Here is a 17,757-nt window from a genome sequence, read left to right as displayed (position 1 = left end):
TTAAAAAACATAATAATAACTAAGTTTTGGATTGGGAGAAAATGTCTTTTTGAAGAATAGAAAAGGATTTTATGTATTAGCAAAGGTTCTGTCTCTTTAGGTACATTATGGAATATGACAAACAAATTTAAATGAAACCTTTGTCTTACTCTGACCTGATTCTCTAATCTCATCTAATGTCCAAAGGTTTTTAACTAAGTACATGCACAGCTTTATTCTGAAGAAATTGAGTTTTCTACTGACGGACCAAAATTAAATAATAAATAATTTTGACTAAAATTTCTTTAAATTTTTAGCATCACTTTCTTTCCCAAACACTCTTTATCTCTGAGGAATTTGGCTGCTCTGGAGTCAAATATTTCTCTAAATTTTGGAACATAAAGTGAAGCTTTTAGGCTTTTCCTGTAATTTGTTCTTTTAGAAAATAGAATGCTGTAGGTCCCCTCCTCCAAACTTTGAAAAGTAAATTACAGTGCTGGTATCACCTTGGGAGCATATTTTATTTGAGTAATAATCATTCCCTTTGACAACATATGTCATCTTATTAAAAAAAAAAAAGAAAAGATGATTTCCAGCAGCTCATAAAAAGCCTCCAAATATATAATAGACATCATCAAAGATTTTTCCATCCCTTTTTCATTTTTATGAATAGATCAAGAAACATACGTATTTAAATTTCCTTTAGATGAGGGCTTTAACAATGAGACCTAGTACTTCGTTACTTCAAAATATATAAATTTTATTTGGAGTGATTTTAAATCAAAAACATATTTTAATATTTGGTACTCTCCAGTTAAGTCTTTTTTATTGAAATGATATTAATATTTAATATTCTATATGAATCTCCTCCAGTAGAGTTAAAACACAGGCAATTTTGAAACACAGATATTAATTTTACTTTTAGAATCAGTGATGTCTTGAGGATTCTAAGATAGATTTTCTGAATTTTGATCATATTGAAAATCAACTCCTAATCCTAATAGGAATCTATTCACTGGCATAGTTTAACAAAAACGTGGCTAGAATTCTGTATTAGAGTGATCAGTTTTGCTTTTGAAAGAATACGTGAAAGGAAGAGCAATTCAGGTGACAATGTTCAAAACTCCAAATTAACTCATTTGCTGTTTAATTAGCTGTCTCAGATACAAAGGCTGCCACTGTGAGACCACATCAAAGGGAATTATCCTTGTCTTCCCCCCTCCACTTGCTGGTTTGCTGCTCCAGCAGTCCTAGAGGAGAGGAAGGAGAGAAGGACACTCCCCCATACGTGCCTCCAAAGGGAAAAAAGAGTGATAATAAGTATCCGTCTCTCCCCTCCCCTCTGATTCATTTATTTTCTTTACTATTTACAAATATCCTCTCCTCCTTTCAAAGAGGCTGCCTTGTAATCAGTAAACACAAAGAAAGGAGAAGGTGGTTCTTAAACTCTCAACAGATTCCTATGTCAGAACATCAAAGGGTCGGTTTCTGCTGCCCCGAAGAAATACTGAGAAGGTGATTTCCACCGTCCTCATCTAGAAAGATGGGCAGCTGGAGAGCTCTCAACCTCTAAAAGATTGAGTCTATTAAAAATTTCTAACATTTATGTTATTCATTTTATTCTTTTTATCCTCACAGTGCTTTGTGTACATTAAACTAATTAAGTGCAAGAAATTTGTGAATTAAGGCATACAACTGCCTGTCATTGGCGAGAGATACTTGTCCTTGTTTGTTCATTATTTCATTACTAGGCTTATAGGTGGCTTTTAAATTTTAATAGCATTATCCAAGACACTGACTGAGGCCAGAGGAATGGGATGGCTTCATGGTATAGTCTCCCATTTGCTATGTTATGAAATGATCCTAATCCACCCCAATACCTCATCTGCACATAATTTATTTGATAAGAGCAATTGGAAGAGGTTTAGCTCAAGAAACCTTTAAAAAAATTAAAATCCTGTTAATCTTATGTCTTTTTATTCTCAACATTTTAAGGGAAAACACCCTTGGATTTTATAGGTAGACTATGTTTTATGTTAATATCACCTAGAACCTCAAGCTTTTTAAATAAAATGCTACGCAGGGTAATAAAAAAAATAGGTTTATAGGACATTTCATAGGGAAACTTCACATACATATGCAAAAGGCTTTGAGAGTATAAATATCTTCTTGAAAAATCAAAAGATCACTGTTCCAAATATTACTCTTAATTTTTCAAGTTTCTTAAGATTAAAATATGTATACCATTGCCCAACCAGGAAGATGGTTGAGAAAATGGTTGAGGTTAAATAGGTACATTTTTAAGTTACTGTCTGAAAAATCCCTTCAGGAGAGAAAGCATTTTACTAATACATTTAGAAAGATTTAGAAACACAATATTCTTTTTTTTTTTTTTTTTTTTTTCAAGCAACATGTGAAATTTTCTAGAGATGGAAGTAGCTGTCCTGCCAGTTTGTCCTGGATAAAGAGACCAGGATTCTTCAGAGATAAACCACATGCTGATCTTGGGAAGAAACCTGCATGAGCAGCTAACAAATAGCTGGACAATCTTTGGACAATCTACCTGGTGCTGAAACTTGTGACTAAGGTTAATATCGATTAATTCTAACGGTGAAAAGATGGCTAGTCTTAACATTTGGAATCATAGAAGAATCAATACAATAAAATCTCACTGCAAAGCCCCTCTAGTAACATCGGGAGTCAAAAAAATTCATTCTAATCAAGGGAATATTGACCTCTGGAGTAGCATTTTAGATCTGAAAAACTGAAAGCATCTAATTTCCTCATTACATAACTGAAGAAATAAGTTCTGAAGGTTTAGATGCTAGCAAAGTCAAATAGCAACTTTGTAATAGAAGTTAGAACACAATTATGCCAGGTGATCTTTCCACCCCACCAGATTGATCTACATCTAATTTGAGAAGCCTGCAAAACAGGCACTGTTCCAGCATATTTTGCCATCATGCTACAGAAGTATTTGTGTGTGAAGAGATGCTATTTGGCACCATGTCTTCTAACCTTACTTTCCTTGAGTTGTAAAAAGGGATTGTTTGTCAGTACAGAATTTTCTCTTTGTTAGTCTCTGAAAGGTGCCAATATTTTATTTGTGCTGAAGTTTTGTCTGCCCTTGACTTTGTTAGCCTCTGAAGAATACATTTCTGTTACCAATGAGCAGGAGTTTTTAACCGTTTGTGCGCCAATCATTTTTTGGCAGTCAATTGAAAGCTGTGGATCCTTCTCAAAATATTTAATCGCCTGCAATGCATTTTCTGTGACAACAAAGGAAACAGAACAGGTTGAAATGCAATTATCAACATATTATAAACTGAAATCTGCATTATTAGGATATATGTTTCTTTATTAACACATTACAGTGTAGGTAAAACAATTACCATAATTTTTAAAGTAATAACGAACGCACTATATTTAGGCACGTGCAAGAAACTGCAATGGAATAGGGGCATATCTCTGGTGTCCACTGGTAACACTCACAGGTACTGCTAACTATTATGATTTGTTGCCTATATTAATAATAAAAAAGGAAATGAAAAGAAATTTACTTAGAGATTAATAAAAAAAAATGAAACTTTTTTTTTTCCTACCAAAATGATGTACCCTCAAAATTCTGACCTCATAGACCTCAAAGGTTCTCACAGGTCCAAAACCTCTATTTCTGTTGGTTTACACTTTAGGTAACCCCGTTTATTCGATTTCAATTCCTTTCCTTCAGGGTCTGCTCTTTAGCCTGTGACCCAGAAGATTCCTGAAGATTTTATAGCTCATCACATTCATATTCTAGTTCAGTTTCTGGGCGATCACCGGAGGTAACATCTTTGAGCAATGGATCTTGTCTAAGGACATCAAAGCCGTTTGCTGCCCCCCGTGTTAGTATCTGAAGTTGCTGGAGACCCTTTTTTGCTTTCACATTGCTATCTGAAGCTCTTGAAATACAACAGCCCAATCATGACAACAGCCAATAACTTTGCTGAGCTGTACTGAGTTATAATGATAAATCAGAGCTATCTGAATACCTTAAGCTCTATATGAATCTTCACATACCAGCCTGTGATGATCTAGGTTTCCTAACTCTGACAGACTAACACAACTGCAGTGCCAGGCTCTCCTCAACCCAAACGGATCCCCCGTCATCAGACACTCATGCCAGGGAATACAGATTGGTAGATTATTAGATCTGAATGAAAAGAATATTTTTTCCCCTCCAGGCTTCCTTATTCCTGTGCTTGTTATCTCCCACATGGATTTTTTTTTTATGGTGTTTTAACTATTATTGTTTGTCATTATTATCTCATTTTAATTGTGTATTTGATGACCCCAGCATCAGGGAGGATCAGGGGAATATAATATAAATAAAATTATCCTGACACACAAAGACTACAGGTGGTGTTTAAGTTTGTTTTTCTCGTCTCTCCACGAAATCATAGAGGTATTTAATTTATTTCCTTCTCTTTTGCTCACTTTCTTTTTCCCCTCTGACACTCAAACTAGAAAACACCTGCAATTAACATGTTTTTCAAGAAACATTGCCTCTCTACCTCAAATATATCTTTTTAAGTGAATATAATTTGTAGTGATCTTCAACTGTGCATGAAAGATTTTGGTCAGATTTATTCCTCAACAATTTCCTGTCTTTTCCAGAGTCAAAAATCTTTCTCAAAATATGCATTATAGAATTATATTAATAATGTCAACAATGTCATTTTTAAACACCTTACAAGTGAGAATGTATGTGTACGTACAGCAGGTAGTCTTAACAGTAACCATGGAAACAACTAGAATCTAGCAATACTTTCACAATTTACATTGCCTACTCTATGCTAAAGGCTGTGGAAACAGGGATAAAAAGAGCAAACTAAAATGGTGGAAAGAACTAACTTTCTGTTGATTTTGTGCCAAGGGCACTGTATTCATTATTTTGAATCAATTATACTCTCTCATTTATCCAGGGAATAGCATAATTTTCCTCCATTTTACAGATGAGACAAATGGACTTCAGAGCAATTAAATAACTTTACTGAAGTTGAGGAGCTAGCAAATGTAGTGGAATCAGAATTCTAACTCCTAGCTCTCAGATACAGAAGCCATATTCTTTCATTACACCAAACATTCCTTAGAGGTCAAGTGATAGCTTCACCATGTTAGTTTTGTAGTTTGTAGTTTAGTGTGAGGAAATTGGGAAAGCTTAAGTTGAACCAAGACATCCTCCACCTGGGTGCCACTAATTGTTTTTTGGGTAGAGGCATATCATCTAAAGAAAGCTCCATTCTAGATAAGGAAAATATCCTACTTATAAGAAGTAGTTTATTTTTATCTTCTACCAATTTAACACAACTGCCCTCACCAATTCTTAAAAACAATGTTCTGTAAGAATAAAAATAATAATAAAAATAATCCAGCACAGGAATAGATAAATCTGATTGAACCAGATGATGTGCATTCATTCAAAGAACACTGCAGCTGCTGCCTCAGTGGGAATCCTGTGTGGACACTGCAGAAACATCACTATATCAGAGCTGATGATTTTTTGTGTGTGTGAATTATAATTATTGCCTTCTTGTGAGAGAAAACTTACTACCAATAAAACTGTGATTAATATTAGAATAGATAAATAGATGGTTAGATATGATTGTGAACAAATGAAATGAATTGGCCTATGGATGGAAAGAGAGAGAGAAAACATGAAACGCCAGCATAGATGGCTAAATATGAGGTAACACGGAACAGTATAAGAGAGTCCAAAATGATGATTTCAATTTTATGCTAGAATTAATTCATCTCAGTATTGCAGAAAACACAGACCATTTGTGACTAAATCTCATTGTTTAGGGCAAAGTGAAAAGAGTTCACTGTCTTGAGAATAGCATAGGAGATTACTCTACACCTCTTGATTTGAGATAATTAGATCAAATCATTATTTTTAAACAACTTGTATATGTTATAGAAGGTACAAGAAGAAGGAGGAGAAGGCGGAGAAGGGGAAGAAGAAGAGATATCTGTCAAATTCAATGAGAAGACCTTATGTTTTTCAGAACTGCTATTAAAGGAATATAAAAAAGAAATCTAAAAAAGAAAGACAGAGCAAATGAAAGTGATATAACTTACGCTGAATCTAACTTTCTTTAAGGGCAGATACCATGTTGTAGTCACTAAGCAAATTTCCAATAATTAGTAAAATTTCTGATACATAGTTAATACCAAGAAAATATGAAATACAGGTCAAATGCAAGAATTAAAGGAGGAAAGGAAGGAAGGAAGGAAGGAAGGAAGGAAGGAAGGAAGGAAGGAAGGAAAAAAGTCAGAGGGGGAGGAGGGCGGGAGGATGACTTATTGACGTCTTATTTGTTGAACAAGATTTAATAAGGCATGTTGTGCAGTTCATCAGAGTAAAATCCACCATTCTGAAAATATTCTACTTGTGGCCATAGTGCCAGTATCCCATAGTTGGTCAAAGGTAGATGTGAACCTGAATAACTCTCTTGTGTTCTTTCTTTCAGACTATTAAACTGGAACCAAGTGGTGGATTTGGTTTAAGTTCTTTTTAGGTTCATGTGTCCTAAAAGACACAGCAAGGTCATTTATGAAAGGAGAAATCAGAGGAGGTAAAAATTATTTATCCAAAGGGGACTTGTTCTATCAGCAGCTGCAGTGATGCTTTCCCAAAGTTAAGGGCTGCTATAGACTTCAAAGTTTAGAGAGCCATGTCAACATGTGAATTAGGAGCCCGAGCTATATGCTCCTGCAGCACCATATATCTCCATCACCACTATCAAATTGTATTTATCTTTCTATTCCAGTTTCTTAAATCTTCATTGGAGAAGAGATCATTCATGGCTGAATCCCACTGTCTACCAACCATGCTGAAAATTAATGAGAACTCACTAAAGTTTCATTGAAATAATGGCATAACACAATTTAGTTATAAATCATAGTTTTTTTTAAGAAGATTTATTTATTTATTTAGTTTAGAGAGAGAAAGAGAGAGAGAGCACAAGCAGAGGGAAGGGCAGAGGGAAAGAGAGAATCAAGAGAGAATCTTCAAGCAGGCTCTCCATGGATCACGGAACCCTGCATGGGATCCATCTCAGGACCCTGGGATCATGACCTGAGCCAAAATAAAAAATCCTACACTTAACCAACTGAGCTACCTGGATGCCCCTCAATTATAGTTTCTTAATTTTTTTTAAATCTGTGCTAGTCTTGTTACAATAGGTATATTCAAGCTTAACCAAGTCTGACACTATACTTTTTTTCCTCTCCTAATCTGTGCCATGTCTTTGAAGACAAGCAAAAGCTCATATTCTTGGGTTCTATAGATTTGCAGAATTAGCCAAGTGTATATAAACATATAGGTGACTTAAAACCTGTAATAACATAAGTAGTAAACTATATTACCAACATTAATAATCACAAGTAAGCCTTTTCTGACAGAAAGTGCTAATTGTTATTTAGTCAGAGGCCAGCAGTAAACTATTTGACTTGTCATTTGCTTCTATAAAAAACTGTGTTCCCCGTAGGCTCTTTCACCTCCATGATTGGGTCTAAATGCAGATGCAGATCACAAGACCTCACACTGATATCAAGACTTCTAACATGAACAATTTTGGCCAAGTTGGTAAAAGGAGATCAAATCCTTCCTACCAATAAAATTCTATTTAGTACCACTTAAAAATACCTACTAAATACGATGCACCTCTCTGTCAGATTGAAACATTCTAATTTTGTTTGCAAAGTTATCACTGCAGGTGGAAAGTACCACTTAAGGTGATCTATTTGGTGATTCCAATGTAAACCTAAATTGCAAAAACACGCTTCTATCATCAACATTATAGAAATATGAAACATGCAATTGTACATAACACTTCTAATTCTGTTGCTTATGCCTTTTAGATTGCATTAGGGAATGGGATTTAATAAGCAACCAGGTTGGGTTGTCCACAAAGCATAATTAATTTTGTGTGGAATGCCACTCTACTCTGTGCTTGCAAGTAAAAGAAGAGCTCTGTTTGCTGCCAGGAAATGCATTTTGTCTTAATTCTTATTATAATGCACACCTAACTTTTCTGGTGTTTATAATTTATAATTCTTGTAATCATTACACATTTCTGTTATTTTTTTTTAAGATTTTATTTATTTATTTGAAAGAGAGAGTGCACGAGGGAACACAAATGGTGGAGAGAGAGAAGCAGGCTGCCCATTGAGCAGGGAGCCCAGTGTGCGGCTCATTCGCGGAACCCTGAGATCATGACCTGAGTTTAAGGCAACCACTTAACCAACTGAGCTACCCAGGTGTCCCTCATTTCTATTATTTTTAAGGTATTTTTGTATTATATTATTTTCTTTCTAAGGCAAAGCAGGTCAATTAAATTCCATTTAACTATTTTAAGTAACCAAAAATTATCTCCACTTAAATAGTCATTGCAAATAATTCTTTGTTGTAAAACCAAAACATAAAAATACTCAGAATTGTATTAATTTCAGGAAAGTTATAATTGCCTAGAATTTCAGATAAATTAATATTTTGGCAGATATCTTCAGAGAGTCTAACATATGAACTTTTCCATAAATGGAGTTAGTATCCTGGAGCTGATTATGAAAACCTTAAGATATCCATAACATGCATTTTAATTGATTTAAATTCATAGAAATGCAAAAATGTGTTTTTCTAAAATTCTGCATGGAGCTTGAAATATGTCTAAATGGAGTCTGTGGCATGATTGAGATTTCTGGAGACATCTCTGTTATTAATGATTTCTGCCAAAATATTTACACACAACAAGGAGGAGCACAAAAGTAATATTGCAATGAAGATGCTAAAGGTCTTACTGGGGTTATTCACTAGTATTTTCAGTTCTTGCCATTTAAGTTATGCTCCAGCTAAATTATAAATTACTTCATATCATGGATCTTAGAGGCCACTCGGGAGCAGATAAGCCCCTAATATTAAATTTTCTAAATCTAAAATTTTATTGTTTTGAAACTTCTTTGATGATTCTATGAAAATCCAGAAATCCCAACACTGAGATTAATTTTGGTGATAATTCAGGAGTAATCTAGACTACAAAAATTATACTGAATGACATGAAAATAATAACTACAGAAAGCATCAGTTATCAACACTTCCATTGCTAGACATGGGAGTTATCTCATGATCGCCAGGACCATGTCCCAGGAGATAGGCAAAATTTTCTCAATAACACTGGTAATAATAACAGCATGTGCATATTATGTAAGATTTGTCTTTAGGATAATTTGATTCTTCTACGTTTTACTGCGTTAACAAAGGTGTTAGAAAGTATAGATTTGTTCAATATTAAGTCGTGCATGTAGCAATCAAACTAATGGATCCAGACTTACCTTACTTTAGAGTAAATCAAGTCTAGCAATCATCTATAGCAACTGATCGGCAAGGGACTAAAATCTGGCACTGAGCTAAGACCCCAGAAAACAAAAACTCAGCTCAAGTTGCAAATGGAATATGAAGAGGATGTGGGTAGAATGAAACAGAGTGAAAGCAATCAAGAATAGACTCAATAAAAAAAAATAATTTTGTATTTGTCATACAGTAAGTAAAAACCCAAACTCAGTTGTTACATTGCAGCTTAGACTGTGATATTTATAGAGTGCAGCACTAGAATGTGGAAAGCAGATGTGGCAAGGTGCAAAGGAAATCTCTTGAGGCAAAGAAGCAGTGATGGCTCAGACAGATTGAGTCTGACATTTGTAGATGTCAGAAGCCTGGGAAAAAACACTGCAAAACTGAGATTTCAAACGTGAGGACATGGAGTTAGTCAAAAAATCAGAAACTACAGAAATAAAGATAAACTCTCAGAAGGGTAGGATATATTTTTACTTCTGTCTTATGAAATTACAGATTTTTCTACAGTACTGTAACTGCATTTCAGGGAACTAGCTAAATTTTTTGAATTTGCTTAGAAATGAATAGAAGAAAATATGTCACTGTCATGTGGTGGATATCAAAAATATATACTTCTATCTCTTTGTGAAATGAACACAAAGTAAAATGTTGAGGTTTAAACACCAACATCTTTTGGAATGAAGAAGGAGTATGTCCAAGAGTCACTCAAAGCTTTTTCAGAGAAGACCATGGTGCAACATTTTACAGGTATTTGAAAAGATTATTAATCTTAGGTTAACAGAGCTTTTACTTTTGATTTTTTTTGTCCCTTCCTTTGTAGTCTTCAAACAACCATCATTGATACTTGTGATCTGTTCTATTGTTCCTCTCCCTTCTCTGATCCTCATTCCACTAAATCCTATTTTCCATCTCCTGCCTTGAATTAACTAGAAGCAAATTTATTTTCAAAGTTATAGCCAGCCTTTCAATAACAAACATATATTGAAAACCTATGATATACCTATTATTATGCAAGGCATATGAAGGATTTGAAGAGATTAATGTGTACATATAGAACAAGTCATTAGGGGACAATTCAACTTTGAATTATGGCATGACTATAATCATAAAAGGAGTACAGCGATGGAAGAGATTATTTGTGAATTGGTTTAATCAAAGAGATCAGTGCTGAAACAGAACTAAAAACCTGGAAGTTGGGAGGTGTATTTGGTCCACATACATGAGACACATTTATTATTGAGGAAAGCAGGAAGGATATCAAAAAAGTAGGAGGCAGAGCCAGGATAAAAATAATAGGTGTATTCCAAGGGTGAAGAAGAGTGTTCTTAATTTTAGGAGAACTTGTTCCAGAATGGAGCAAGAATGTGAGAGTAAGAGAAAAGGAGTTACCTAAAAACTTCAGTGAGGAGATAGAAAGGGCTAGCAAAACCAAAATGAGAAGAATTACAGTATAAAGTATAACTACTTATTAAAAGTTAGGCAGTGTCCCCCGCCCACTCCAGCATCAGTGCCCCCCAGCCCCCTATTTACATCCAGCCAGAAGTTCTACAGTTATGGCAGGTCAGGAGAGAAGAGCAAGAGGCACAAGATTTTAGTAAGGAAAAAGGGGAAGAGAGCGAGGCAAGCCCTGGGAATTGGAACCTGCTTCTTCTTCCATGGCTGGTGTGAGACAGCAGCTCGCAACCCCCACCCCCCCCGCCAAGGCCAGCAGAAGGATGGTACAGTAGGGGTCTGAGGGCTAACCTGGGGGTTGTCTTTCAAAGACTGAGCTCATTGACCTGCTGGGATGGCATGACTGCTAAGGTCTCTGGGCCACTCCTGCCTCACAACACTTCTAGACGATTCCCAGATCCTTACCACGTCAGGTTAACCTTAGAGAAGATCAGGACATAAGCAAATTTTATCCTTGACTTTCAGGAAAAGCCACTACAAAATAAGCAATAAGGATGTGATGTACCGGCACATTGAGGGCACCCCTTGAGGGCTGTAAGGAAACACTGAGGAAGATATGGCAAGAGGTGGCTGATGACTTCCTCATTTTAGAGGAAGTGTAACAAGATGTCAGGCAGCTTGGGCCAGATCCTGGCTGCTTCATGACTAGTGTGACCTCGCCCAAATCTTTCCATTCCTTGTGCCTCTGTTTCCTCTCCTGTGAAATGGGGATGATGACAGTACTTTCCACATGGTGTTGTCTGAGGATAAATGATGCAGTGTGCTCAGCATGAGAGGCTTTGTAAGCACCACATAAATATAACTGACATTTATACCGAAACTCATTTTACCAAACACTATACAAATATAATTTCGTAGTAATCTGAGGGTTGTTCGCATTATTATCCTATTTCATGGATGAAGCCCTGGCTTAACAATGTCTTATAACTTTCTCTAGATTATGGAGAGTACAGAGGTTCCAAATGGTTTCACCGACAACTTTGCTCTAGTCCGTCTCTGAAATCTGACTCCAAACATCCTTTTATATCTAGGCTGTCAAAACTTAAAGAAAGAGTGGAAGAGGAAGGCAAAAATAGTCAATATTTTACAACTCTCTGCAGTATTTCAGGTTACACTCGCAAATCCTTTGCATTATGATACCCTCTGCAGTACCGTCCTCCGTGCTCATCTTTCACTAAGCTTACCAGCAACTTTTAAATATACTGTACCCAGAAAAGTTAACTAGTTAACTTCTTGCCATTTCTCCAAAACAGATACATTAAAAGCTGAAGTCTTCTTTATTATCTGTGTTAACCTAGATTTTCCTTCCCTTAGTATTGTATTCACATTTAAACAAGAAGGCAGCGATGTTCATAATTTAGAAAGCATGCAAGGTGAAATGAGCCTAATTGGAAAAAAATGCATATGAAGCCTCAGAGCAGACACACTGCAGCCAAGTTCAAAATGTACATAGCTCCTTTACAGATATTCCACGGCAGTGGCACCCTAGAGCGACACGTTGCATTAACACATAAGCATGAAAATACCCTATTCTATTCATTGGAGGCAGGTGTTAAATTATAGGAGTGTGTTTTGTTCATATGGTATTTATGTCTTTCACTTTTGTCTGACATTCCAGAAACAATGTGACTGGGACTCACGAATAAAATTGGAATAATTTTCTTTTCAATTGTATTTTTCCTCATTCCTACTTTCTGTTGGAAGAGGAACAGAACTACGTTCATTTCTGGATCTTATGAACATACACACTAATTATGCATAGGGAAGCCAATCAACCTGGTGGAACAGTTTTTTTACCTTTCTTTTTATTTTATTTTATTTTATTTTATTTATTTATTTTTTTTTTAGTTTTTTACCTTTCTACTTCCTGTTATTCTTTTGCTGATTCCTGTGGTTTCGAGTGATAGAATCTGTTCAAAAGAAGGACACTGCTAACAGTAAGCAGAAGATGATAAATAAAGGCATAAAGGGATCTTGGGAGGGCAGTAATTAATAATAATAATAATAATAATAATAATAATAATAATAATAAAATTTACTTCTTTCTAGAATATCCTAGACATTCTAATGTGATAATTCATGATACAACTCAGTTGACAGGATAGAAATGTGTGGGTTTGATATACTAAGCAGCCCTAAAAGAGACTTTAGTTTTGATACTGAATAGATAAAATATGTACTTCGACACATATAAACCAGAGGAAAAATTACTCAGTCATATTTAGTAAATGGCTCTTTCCCCTCTATGCATCTTAGTTCTATTTTTCATCTAATCTAGTTTTCATTATAAATTGGATGAGTTATGCCAGAAAGTGTAGGTTGGAAGAATTTTAATTAGTTGATTCTTAGGAGAGAAATATATTGTACAGAAAGCCAATTTAGTGCTGCAGTATATTCTGAAGTTGTGAAGTTTGAAAGAATGTATATATACATATATACACAATACTAATTATATATTTTGTGTATATAAACACACACTAATAAAATTCATGGTGGTTTCGGCCATCTGACAATTACACTAGTGGACAATGTGGCTATACAGGCACACCTTGTTGTGTTGCACTTTGCTTTCTTGTGTTTCACAGATATTGCTTTTTTTTTTTTTTTTTTTTTTCCAAATTGAAGGTTGTGGCAACCCTGCAAATCTACCAGCACCATTTTCCCAACAGCATTTTCTCACTTCACGTCTCTGCATCACATTTCGATAATTCTTTCAATATTTCTAACTTTCTAACTTTTTCGTTCTTACTATATTTGTTATGGTGAGCTGTGATCAGTGATCTTTGATGTTACTATTGTAACTGTTTTGGGCTCCCCCAGACTATGTCCCTATAACACAGCAAACTTAATCGGTAACTGTTATGTGGGTTCTGCTCCACCTACAGTCTGTTTCCCCATCTCTCTCCCTCTCCTTGGGCCTTTCTTTCTTTCTATTAATTAATTTATTTATTAATTATTTATTTATATTTTTTCCTTGGGCCTATTTCTCTATTGAAATTATCCAGTTGATAACCTTATTTTATATATATATATATATATATATATATATATATATATATATATATATATATAGTTCTTTTTATAGAGAGGGAGAAAGGAGGAGGGGTGTGGATGGAGAGAGAAAGAGAATCTTCAGCAGGCTTCACACCCAGTGGGAGTCCAATGTGAGTCTCGATCTCATGACCCAGAGCTGAAATCAAGTGGGATGATTAACTGGCTGAGCCCCCCAGGTACCTCAACTTTATATATGTTTAGAATATACAATTTATGGTGTGTTACTTGATAAATGATATGCGCCAATGTATTTTTTCTTTTATTGTTATCAGACTACATTTTTATCCTGAAAAATTAATTTTCCTTAAATTCTGTTTCATGTGCTGTAAATAATTACATTGTTTTTCTTTGATTAGCTTTTTTTAAGGAATAAAAAATATGTGCTTTGCAAAAGAATCCGATTCTGGCTTAATATAGACATGCATTTATAAGCTGATATTGAAATGCTCTCAAAAATGTTATCTAGGAAGTCTCTATTCAGAGGCATCAATTTTTCATTTACAGCTTTTCCTAAACAAGATCCCAAGAAACTGCCACTTTAATTTTTCCCTTCCAGTATTTTAAGTACTTCAAGGTTCAAACTGAACTGTAAGTAAAACTCTTATTCTCAAACTTAATAAACTAAGAGTTAACGATACATTGGATAGTGAGTGGAATATGAAAGTACAGCCTAGTTTATCAAAAGAGAAAAGTTCTTATGGTATTGGGTTTAGAGATTAGTAAAGAATTTGAGACAAAAGCTTTCACAACTGTGGAAAATCAGAACTCTTCTTGATGTCAGTGGGCTTTTACTTTTTTAAATTTTTAAAAATTTTTTTGTCAGTGGGCTTTTAATACCTACACTATCGAAACTAAATGCAGAATTATGAGATAATGTTATAGTTATCCTGAACATCAAAAAGTAACAGCTAAAACATTACAAATAAGGTATGGTGATAACTGATTTAGAAGAGCTCAGTTACCACTCTAGGCTAGAAAACTAATCAGTAAAACTGTAATTTCTAATTTAAAAAAGTTTGGCTTCATATTTAAAATTTGTTTATAGTATATTTTCCTATAACTCAAACTATAATGCTCAAGTCTATTAAAAAAAAGTTTATTTCAGAAATGTCCAAAAGCCTCACTACTCCCCTTTCTCCCATTTATAAGAACCAACAATTTCAAAAATACTTCTAGCATAGAAATGCTAAATGGTTCACCCAAAATGTCAAGCCCAAATCAGTAGGCAGTTTCTCATAAAGTAATCTATTATGCAATATCGTATGGTCAAATACCCTATTGATTTATGAACATTTTTCATGAGCAAGAATAATTAAAGAAAATGAAATCAAGTGACTATGTTGCTATTCTCTTTGAATGCTAAACCCTAAAAGTTCAAGTGAGCTGCAGTAAGAGTAAGAATATAAATGTCCATTTGTACCACATACTACACAGTAAAATCCTAAAAATAATTGAATGAAAATACTTCATGTTAATTGAAAAATTAAAGATGAGAAGCAATAACAATTGGTGATGGCATATTTCAATTCCCTGTTAAAACTCTAAAGTTGTATTAAATTGCTAACCAAGGTAAATCGAGGTAGACTCTAATGTTACTCCTTTCATGTGTTAGACTTAGGCTTCTCACTTTAACCTGTATGCATTTTTTCCCAAGTATATAAACATGATTTAATTTGAAATGTGTTATGGTAGAAAAAATAAAGGGTCATTCAAATGGTTTATTATTATTATTATTATTATTATTATTATTTTTTACAGAATTCTTAATTCCTAGCTAAAAAACAGGTACTTAAAAATGTACATACTAATATAATGTTCTTCCTGGGAGTCGTAAATATTTTTGTTTTTCCTTCAACCATAGGAAAAAAAGAAAAATGGAGAAACTGCAAATATCACAAAGAGTCATGTAACGAAGACACTGGGACGTAATTAGTAGAATAATAACATTTTGCCTTGGTGTCCTCTAGTTTTCCTCTTTGAAGTTTATACATAGGCTCCGGTTAGTTTTTCACATGTTTCTCTTTCTCTTTCTTTACTTTCTAACTTTCTCTCTTATTCTGCTTTAGGCATATCTCTTTTAAAGTACATATACCTGTTTTGCTTTTTAAAAAATCTTTGCTAGGGTGCCTGGCTAGCTGTTGGTAGAGCATCTGACTCTTGATCTCTTGATGGTGAATTCGAGTCCATGTTAGGTGTAGAGATTATTTTTAAAAAATGTAATTTCAACATAATCAATATTTCTCTCCTTTTCTTAACAACAGAAAACCTTTAGAAGATTTTAAGTCTGAATCCTCACTCATGTCTTATATTTTTTTCTTGCCTTTTAGTGATACATTGTGCTCTCCTCTAAATTTATTATTGTTCTGGTTGCTTTATACAGCTAACACATACTTCTGTTTTGTTATTTTTTTCCATAAACTTATTTATGCTCTCTGGCTTTTTCCCCACTTATTCATTCCAGGTGATTTTAATCCTGAGGGACATCATTCTGTAGATCTTTCAGTCAAGGTTTAAATGTCAATTTTCAATGTTTAAAAGTATTTTATTTTGCCCTCTTGAATAATAGTTTCTCTGTGTACAGAATCCCAATTTGACAGTTATGTACCCTGTGAATTTATTTATACTATTATCTCACCATTATCCTTTATGTTGATATTATAAATTCACCTATGTTCTCTATTTGTGTTCTTTCATCTATATTCTATATTTTCTAGTTGTTTTCAATATCTTTTAAAAAAGATTTTATTTATTCATGAGAAATACAGAGAAAGAGAGAGACAGAGACAGAGGCAGAGGAAGAGCAGGGTCCCCACAGGGAGCCCGATGTGGGACTCGATCCTGGGTCTCCAGGATCACACCCTGAGCTGAAGGCAGGTGCTCAACTACGGAACCACACAGGGGTACCATCAATATCTTTTAAATCTTGCTGTTTTATACTTTTCCTGTGAAGTGTTGAGGGACTTCTAATAATTTTAAATCTGGGGTTTGTATTTTTTCACGGGTCTCTCACTTCTCCACCATTTCTATGACACTTTGCATCCAGAATTTCTTTTTAAATCCCTACCAGAACTTCTTATTCTATTCTCCATATTACTTCAGCCATATTTAAGGCTTTACATATTTTCTCCTTTCTCTGAGATGCATTCTTTGTTATTTCATCAAATGTTCCAATTCGCATATTCTCTCTCAGCTGTGTGCCCTTCAGCACATTCATCGTGATTTCCTTATAACTCCCCTTATTTCATTCCTACAAGTCTCCTCAGAGTGTTTTACTATTCCATATTGTCTTTAACTTTGCTATTTTACTATTTTAATTGCTTGTGACGCTAATCTTTTGGTTTGCAAAGAATCATTTGCAAGCGCAAACCAAAAGATTATTGAATTGTTGTGAATTGTTGTGAATTGTTACCATCAGTGTGCATGTGCAAACATGTATGTTTGACCTCATTTTTAGTGGGGTTTTCTGTGTAGTGGGTACCATGCCTCAGCCAGATGTGAGAAACTCACTCCATTTCAATCTGCTAGATCTTCAGGTATGTCTGTAGTTCATACATAAATTTTATTTTACTTTATTGGCTTAGGGTTTCTTAACCCAATTGGGGAAAGTAAATTCAATCCTCAAACCTATAAGCAACTTAGGTCATGGTTTTTCTTTTATAGGAAATTCTACTTTCTGTAACCAGAGTCTCCTTGCGTCTCCCTCAGCGGGTAGGAGAACACTTTGTAATTAGACTTAACACTAAGCACAGTGATCTTGGGAGTTCTGCTTTCATGCAGACCCACAGTGGGTCTTTCGCTTTCAGGTAGGTATTAAAACCCAAGATCTGGGGCTGTTGTAGTCAGTGACTACAAGAACCTGCACTCAGTCTCTTAAATGC

Source organism: Canis aureus, chromosome 35 (genome assembly GCF_053574225.1).
Source record: "Canis aureus isolate CA01 chromosome 35, VMU_Caureus_v.1.0, whole genome shotgun sequence".
Taxonomy (NCBI): domain Eukaryota; kingdom Metazoa; phylum Chordata; class Mammalia; order Carnivora; family Canidae; genus Canis; species Canis aureus.
This window is presented reverse-complemented; position numbering follows the sequence as displayed.